This window comes from Silene latifolia, chromosome 4 (genome assembly GCF_048544455.1).
Source record: "Silene latifolia isolate original U9 population chromosome 4, ASM4854445v1, whole genome shotgun sequence".
Taxonomy (NCBI): domain Eukaryota; kingdom Viridiplantae; phylum Streptophyta; class Magnoliopsida; order Caryophyllales; family Caryophyllaceae; genus Silene; species Silene latifolia.
The window spans coordinates 1,470,834-1,479,964 of record NC_133529.1 but is presented as its reverse complement, the minus strand read 5'-3'; positions in this window follow the sequence as shown (position 1 = coordinate 1,479,964).

Here is a 9,131-nt window from a genome sequence, read left to right as displayed (position 1 = left end):
ACTTGCCACTTGCCAGGTCTAAACACAAATGTATAGCATCGGGTTGATGCCGTCTTCTATTCATTGAAAAGATTATCATTATCATCATCAATAAACACGTTCAACCTTCTTCCCCCAAATACATTCATCTCCCTATAAACAAACACTCTCGATTTTCCGCCTTCGCGAACTAACAATGTCATCGTTATCATCATCAACTCCTAAAGGTAATTCCCATCGCTACTGCTGCCTGCTACAATCTCTTAATTAATTAATTTGTTTTATTTATTTATTTTGTAGATACCGAAAGAATTGACAAGATTTTAGGGGTTTCGGTTGAAGGATATTTGTTAGACATATCACTGTCGACCGGTTTGAGTCAGGTATTAATCGAAAGTAATAACCCTATTAATGGTTGTTCCTTTTCCCCTCCCATTAATAATCGTTCCGTTTATATGGTTGGGGGTTAAAGGATTATGTCGATAATTCTGATTTGCTTGTTTTTTGCTACGATTTGGTGGATTTTACAATCCAAAAAGGCCCCGTAACTGAGAGTCCTAAATTCCAACCTAAATTAATTCTCTTAGGATCAAAGTTGTTCTCCTTTTCCGCCTATAGATACTTTTCTCAGCATATATGTGAGGTGTTAGATACTACATCACCATCACCAGTATGACGTCAATTGAAATTTTTTCCAAATCTTCCCTTTTTTAAGGATAACTAGTTCTATTACCCGTGCAATTCACGGTTTTAACTATATTGTTACATTAGTGGTGTTATACAAGCTCAATCACATTGTCTATGAGACAAAAGGCTCTCGTAAGAAAAAAAAAAGTATTAATCAATACATATATATATATTGTCAAAATATATTTGTGTTATGTAAATGTCCACAAAATACTAAACTTTTGCTACAGATTATTAGTATTTTGTCACGAATATTTCTATATTTATTAATATTTTGCCACAAATATTGTTATTGTTGTTGTTGTCTTCGATTTTCTTATTCCATTTTATTATTATACTCCATCTATCTCGGTCATTTTTTGCCTATTATTGTCCTTTCATCAAAAATAGTTGAGTTATGTACTTAATTCGACCTAAAAAAGATTTTCAAAATAGAAATATGTATATTTTTATTTGCGAACTCCAATTCAAGGTAGACTGAATAGTTAACATTATCTTGAAATAATATGGTGAGAACTATAAACGCTGAAGAAAATAAATGATGATTATCCATAAAATATATTCTAAAAATAAAATTCTAAAATATATTTGATGTTTAATGCTTGTTTCAACATTTTTTCCTTATAAAAAAATCTATACATGATACGTTTTTTTTATATAAAAAAATGATTTATAATTGACAAACACCAATACAAATATGCCTTTTATTATTTTTTGTCGGTCACTAATTCAATTATCATTCAATATATTTTTTTTGGAGTAAAAATTATCCATCAATGTTGTATTATAATCAAATACTAAATACAAATTAATGGTAAAAGTGGCACGTGAAATAATTTTTATGCTTTAGGTCAATTTTTAATTATATTGTATAGATTTAGTAAAAATTAGAATGATGTGGCGTGACTTTTATTTGTCTTATATAGATTAGTCTAACAAAATTAACCTAAAACTAAGTTTGCACCCGCGAAAATCGCGGACTTGTTCTATTTGTCCCATTTATTTGCTTTTGTTGACGTCCATCTGTAACTAAAATGTAAATTTTTTTTATCGCGAATAAGCTATAAACCAAACATTTGTAAATATTTACTTCTTTTACATTATTTTTCATGATCATAGTAATATAGATAGAAGTTTTCATTTGAATTTCATTTCCATATATTTTAATACATGTTAATATTATTCATGAATATTTTGTAGTCAACACTTTAATGTAGCTAATTTTATAACTATAAATGTTTGTTTAAATTTTTTACAAATTTGTTATTTTTATGTATTTATGATGTACGTCATAAATAATTAAGCTAAAAACGGTTGCGTTGTTAGATCGATAAACAAAGCACTCCAAGATCGCGGTTACATATCTGATAGGTTTTTAAGAAAGTTAAATAGATACTATTAATTTAACTTTTCCTCAAAATCTATACTGTTTATCAAAAATATACATGTAAAATAGAGAATCTCGCCGATGATGAATGGTGATGCTTTGTAAGCCAGCTAAAACAGTAAAAAATATGTTTTCGTTTTTCAAATTTAGATCCAAATATGTAATCTCCACTTTTTAATAGCCTCCTCACAATCATTAATCTGCAAATTGAGATAGTTAAAATTAAAATTAAAATTAAATAAGCATCATCTTAATTACAAAACTAACTATACAACTTATTAAACATTTAAAATTTTAAAATCTTAAAAGATAGAAATATGGAGTACTTTTAAGAAGACTATGAACGTTTGAATCACATTCACATATACACCTTAGTTTTCACTTTTTCGCCAGTGTGTTAATTACAATATTTAAGATGGTTTTGAAATAAATCAAAAGTAACAATATGAGAAATTGTGAAGCTTCATAATCCAAGTTATTGGATTTTTCATTTACCACATATAAGACTTTTTAACTACTATTTTTATTACTATTGAGGAATTATATGGATAAATTTTAAGATTTAAATTTTAAATAATGAGAGTAAATTCTTAATTTATTTTTGTAATTTAGCACATGATCTTATGGTTTCCACTAAAAAATATTATTAGTAGCTTTATAATCCAAATTATTAGACTTTGTATTTACTAAATATAAGACCTTTTAACTACTATCTCTATGGTTAATGAAGAGTTAGATGGACAAATTGTATGATTTAAATGATGAGAGTAAATTGTTAATTAAGTTTTATAATTTAAATCATGATCGGTATTATGATTTCCATCAAAAAATATTAGTAAATCTTATGAAGAATTTTAATAAATAAGTATGATGTAGCCTTAATATTAACCAATATAAAAATGACATGTGAATTAAAATTAGATTATTTAAGTAGCCTTTTAACTATATTGTATTTTTTTTTTACAGAAACAAAGTTATAAAAAAAAAACAATTTACTAAGGTCCTCTAAATTCGAATTAAAAACTAAAAGTATTTTGTTTTTATATCAAGTGAGACAATTACGTACCAAATAAGTTTTAATATCATTAGAACATGGTTCAAAGACAGATATCAAGTTTTTGTTCAACTAAATCCTTCTGTTGCCTACACATTTCTCATGTAGTTTTTTTTTAACACACTATGTTAATATTATGAGAAGACAAAGGAAGCATCACCTACAAAAATAGAATAAGAAGCAAACATACATTTTGATGGGGCATATTCTGCACCGCTAACCAAGTCAACACACTGAGCAAGGTCAAAGATATCCACAGCAAGTCAACGACTTAGACAGCCTAGCCGATGCAGCCCATCGGCCTGTTAGCCAGGGTCTCGGCGCGACAACCTGCCAAATGGACACATACCCGCGTACTCATATCCAAGACCCGTCGGCCGGCCTGCCATAGGTCCATCGGCCGAGGGTAGAACGGTCTTTCCACCTGCTAGCCACTTGGCCACTTGGCCACTACGTGACAAAAGGTGAAAGCCTATAAATACTCCTCAACCTTCTTTGAGGGGAGGATCCAAGAACTTAACCTAAATATACTATTCATCTGGTAATATCTCCCTTATCTCTCTACAATACATACCTAGCCAAGTAACACAGCTTAATCCTTTAAGTTTACTAACTTGAGCGTCGGAGTGAGTACGCTTGGCACAAAGCCAAGCCCTCAGTTCGTTCATTGTTGCAGGAGAGGCCGAGAGGGACGATAGAAGCAAGAAGGTTTCAACTCAAGACATTATTCTGCAAGCCACGGGTGGTAACGATACTTGCTCTGGAATTACACCCGGAACAATTGGCGCCGTCTGTGGGGATAGACACTAGAAGCTAGTCACATTCATTCCCAAACAAAAATATACACACAAAAAACCCACCCAAAAAGCTAAGAAGATGTCGAAACAACAAGACGCAGTCGTGACTGACGAAACCGCTTTCTACCAAGATGATACTTTCAACAATTCTGGGGTCGTACAGCCCTCCACCGGCGGAGTAATCCAACCAGAGTTCGGGATGCCAATAATACCCGACACGCCGGTGCCAGCCAACCAGGTCACCATCATGGGACATGTGGTTGACGTAGCAAGGGCCGAAAATGCTCCCGGACCTAATCGATACGCCCGCTCACACTGTCACGCCGACAAGAGCGGCGGAAATCGTCCAGGAAACCAGGGCCCAAAACGTGACTCCGAGAAATTTGAACGGAGCACTAGGAGAAGCCGACCCAGTCAAGACGCCGGGGGAGCCCAAAGTGGGCGCGGTAGACCTAAGTCCTTCCCGCACTCGTGGGAGGACAGCGTCCCCGCCGCACGAACGAGGCTTACCCCAAAGGAGCCGTAGGAGTCCGACTCGGCGGAGCCGGAGAAGAAGTCCGAGTCGAAGAAGGAGCCCCTCCCGCTACGGGGAGGAGCCGGTTAGGGATGCAAGGAGCCGATCGCCGCGTGTCGTTCGACACGTGGTTAGGCAGCCCCTCAACGCCTACGTCCTAGAAGTCCCGGTGCCAACTAAGCTCAAGTTGCCACCTCTGTCATACAAGGGAGATAGTGATCCAGCCGACCACGCTGAGGCTTTCGAGTCTTACATGTCGGTATGGGAGCAGCCCGATGAGGTCTGGTGCCGAATTTTCCCAACAACTTTGCATGGGATGGCTCAGAGCTGGTACAAAGGGCTTCCCGATGGCTCGGTGTACTATTACGCCGACCTGAAGGGCGCTTTACTAGCCCATTACTCCTGCAATAAGAGAAGGGCCGTAGAGACATCTGACCTCCTAACTATCAGACAGGAGGGGGGCGAGTCTCTCCGGAGCTATGTGAAGAGATTCGACGGAAAGGTCCAACAGATTCGGGAAATCAATCCCGAATCGCGCAGCCGCAGACGATGAAGGGCCTCCCAAGGGGAGATTTAAAAATGAGCTCATCAAGTGCGGAGGCCGAGCATGGACGCCGCCAGCGGTTGGCGACCAAGCCATCAAGGTAGAAGACTATCACAAGACCTGGGTAGGCCCCAGCGAGGCCGAGCACTCAGGGAAAAAGAGCCGCCGGGAGGACAGCCCGGAGGAAAGGCGCCGTGGCGACAACGGGTCACGGTCCGATGAAAGACGCCGTAGGAACGATAGGTCACGGTCAGACAAGCCTGCCTGGAAACGAAGCTCGGCGGATGCCGGGGGGAGCTCGGGAACGTACTACAAAAAACGGCACGAAGATCACACCCCCCTAGTCGTATCGGCCGCCGAGGTTTTCGCTTTGAGCAAGAACGAGGACCGAAATGGGAAAGACCCCTAGGCCGAGGAGTGACGGTGACACGAGCCAAGATCTTGTGAGTACCACGGCCACACCGGACACCTAACCAACGATTTCCGGACCGAAGGATGCCATTGAAGAACCGATCCGAAAGGGGAGCCTCGGCAAATATGTTGCCGAGGCCAAAAACCGATGCCGGCGGATCGAATAGCAAGTCGACCTACGAGCGGGTAGGAGTAGTCAATGTCGTCATCGGGGACAACGAGCAGCGGTGGGTCCGCTCATGAGCACAAACGGCCCCAGGATGAACCTTATCCGGCCATCAACTTTGTGCCCAACACAAAGAACCCCGCTCCCAAAGATCCCGGACATGACCATCGGACAAGGGGACTACGATGGAGTCGTCGCTCTTCATAGCGACCCACTTACGATCCGCTGGACATAACCAACCACTTGGTGAAGAGGTGCCCGATTGACACAGCGCCTACACAAACGTTATGTACAGAGAATGCTTTCGGCCTCGGGCCGAGGATCGAAGATTTGAGCCCCCGCACCAACCCGTTGTACGACTTTTCTGGGACGGCCTGGTACCCCCAGGGTCGGTCAGATTGCGGTGAGGTTTGGCGAGGGGAGTGCGAGCCAAAAGTGTTATGTCCGAATTCATAGTCATCGACGGCACATCCGCCCACAACGTTCTCATAGGCCGGGTCACTCGAGCGAAATCGACGCCGTGATATCCATCGGGGCCCGACACGATATATGTCTCGGACCGGGGAGGCGCGAGCTCACCTCGAGAACGAGGATCCCGATTTATGGGAGGTTTACGCTAATGGCCCCTCCGCGACGAATAGCTCGAAAGCCGACATCGTTATTATCAGCCCAAACGGAGACGTGTTTGAGCACGCCTTAAAACTTACCTCATTGGCCTCAAACAATGAATCCAAATACGAGGCGGTAATAACCGGAGTTAAGCTAGCTAAAACCGCCGGAGCAGAGCGTATCATGGTGACGACAGACTCCCTCTTAGTGACCAACCAGATCAAAGGAGAGTGCGAAGCCCAGGACTACGGGACGATAAGGTATCTAGTGAGGGTGAGAGCGTCGCGCAACTAAAAAATCCTTCCTGGATACAAGACACCCCCGCATCCGGAACGATCGGACCATCGGCATGGTCGAAGGAGCAGAGACCGAGGAGGTAGAGATTGACCCGGGCCGCACCGTAACCGTCGGTGTCAACCTGGAACCAAAATTCAGGGCCGACCTCCTGGATCTGCTGAGGAAGAATAAAGATGTTTTCGCATACTCAGCGGCCGAGATGCCAGGCGTGAGCCGGGAGGTGATTGTTCACAAGCTGAACGTACTCTCCACCGCTCGCCCGATCAAGCGAGAGAATGAGGAACTCCTCCGCCGAGAAGGACGAGGCCATCAAAGCCGAAGTAGATAAATTACTAGCGGCGGGTTTTATCATGCCTTGTACTTATCCTGAATGGTTAGCCAATGTTGTAATGGTGAAGAAGTCATCGGGGGCATGGAGAATGTGTGTAGACTTTACCAACCTTAATAAAGCATGCCCCAAAGATTGCTATCCCTTGCCTCGAATAGATAGTTTGATCGACGCCACGGCGGGCTACACCATGCTGAGCCTGCTGGACGCCTTCTCAGGGTATCACCAAGTGTTTATGGCCGAAGAAGACATGCCTAAATGCGCATTTATCACCGCCAACGGCACATACATGTACAAAATGATGCCGTTTGGTTTGAAGAACGCCGGAGCAACGTACACGAGGTTGGTGGACAAAGTGTTCCAAAACCAAAAAGGGCGAAACATTGAGGCTTACGTCGACGATGCCATCGTAAAAAGCAAGTCCGACAGCGAGCATCTGGCCGATTTACACGAGACATTTTGTTCACTAAGGAAATACAAGATGAAGCTCAACCCAATGAAATGCAACTTCGGTGTCCGGGCAGGTAAATTCCTAGGTGTACTTGTCAGTGCCAGGGGCATAGATGCCAATCCAGACAAAGTCCGAACAATCCTAGACCTGCCGGAACCAAGGAATCGAAAAGAGGTTATGATGCTGACCGGGAGAATGGCGGCTCTCGCTCGTTTCATCTCTCGGTCAGCCGACAAAAGCACCCCATTCTTCAAGGTGTTGAAAGGAAATAAAGACTTCAGCTGGGGGGAGGAACAGAGCACGGCTTTCAAATAACTAAAAGCTCACCTTCGACTCTCCCAACTCGTCCAGGCCGATCTCGGGGAGACGCTATACCTATACATAGCAGCTTACCTCGGCCACGGTCGCCGCCGTTATCGTCAGGGAAGAAGACAAACAGCAACACCCAATCTACTTCGTCAGCCATACACTGTTGCCCGCCGAGAGAAATTACCCACTAATTGAAAAAGCAGCCTTCGCCGTTATCGTTGCCACAAGGAAGTTAAAACCCTACTTCGATGCACACCCCGTGACGGTCCTAACCGATCAGCCGTTGGAGAAAGCTTTGGAAAAATTCGAGCAATCCGGCAGGCTCATCAAATGGGCAGTGGAACTCTCTGGTTTCGGCATTCAGTACAAACCAAGGCCTTCGATAAAGGGGCAAGCGCTTGCAGATTTCCTGGCCGAATGCACGTATCAGGAAGAGCCAAACCCAGGCATATGGGAGGTCTACACCGACGGCTCCTCCACGACGAATAGCTCAGGAGCCGGCATCCTTATCATCAGCCCAAACGGGGACGAGTTTGAGTACGCCTTGAAATTCACCTTCTCAACCTCGAACAATGAGTCCGAATACGAGGCGGTGATAACCGGAGTCGAGCTAGCTAGGGCTGCCTGAGCAGAACACATTGTGTTGAAAACAGACTCGCTATTGGTTACCAACCAAATCAGAGGGGAGTATGAGGCTCGGGACGACGGAATGGTAAGATACCTAGAGAGGGTAAAAGCCGACGTAGCAAAATTGAAATCCTTCCAAATCCAGTGCGTTCCCAGATCCGAGAACAACCAGGCCGACGCTCTCTCCAAACCGCCACTCAACCATCAAAAATGTCACCCCGAACCGTCTTTGGTAGATATCGGAATGCGAAAAGCATCACTGAGACCGTCGGCATGGTGGGTAACATAGAGACCGAGACAACGTGGATGACTCCGATAATGAGATACAAGCTTACAGGTGAATTGCCGGAGGGCCGCAATCCCTCGGCCAAAATAAAAAAGATCGCCGCCAGGTACCTGGTGTTCGAAGGGGAACTGTACAGAAGATCCGTAATAAGACCACTCTTGAAGTGTGTCGGTCCGGCCGACGCAGAACTGATACTGACAGAAATTCATGAGGGCATCTGTGGACATCACATGGGGGCAAGAACACTAGCCCACAAAGCTCTCTGAGCTGGCTACTTCTGGCCCACCATGCTTCAAGATTCCAGAACGAAGACCAAGAAGTGCACGAACTGTCAGATGCATGCCCCGGTGATACACGCTCCCTCCAGAGAACTACAACCGGTGCTTAGTCCCCTTCCCTTCGCGCAATGGGGGATGGACATGCTAGGGCCATTCCCAACGGCCTCCGGAGGAAGGAAGTTCTTAATCGTCGCCGTTGACTACTTCACCAAATGGGTTGAGGCCGTAGCAGTACCAGCGAAGACCACAGCAGCCGTCAGAAAGGTAATCTGGGAAAACGTTATAACCCGCTTCGGATTGCCCCAAGTTATGGTATTTGACCACGGCCGAGAGTTTTGGAGCGACCTGATAATGAACTGGTTAGAGGAGCTTGGCATCAAGTTTGCGTATTCCTCCGTCTGCCACCC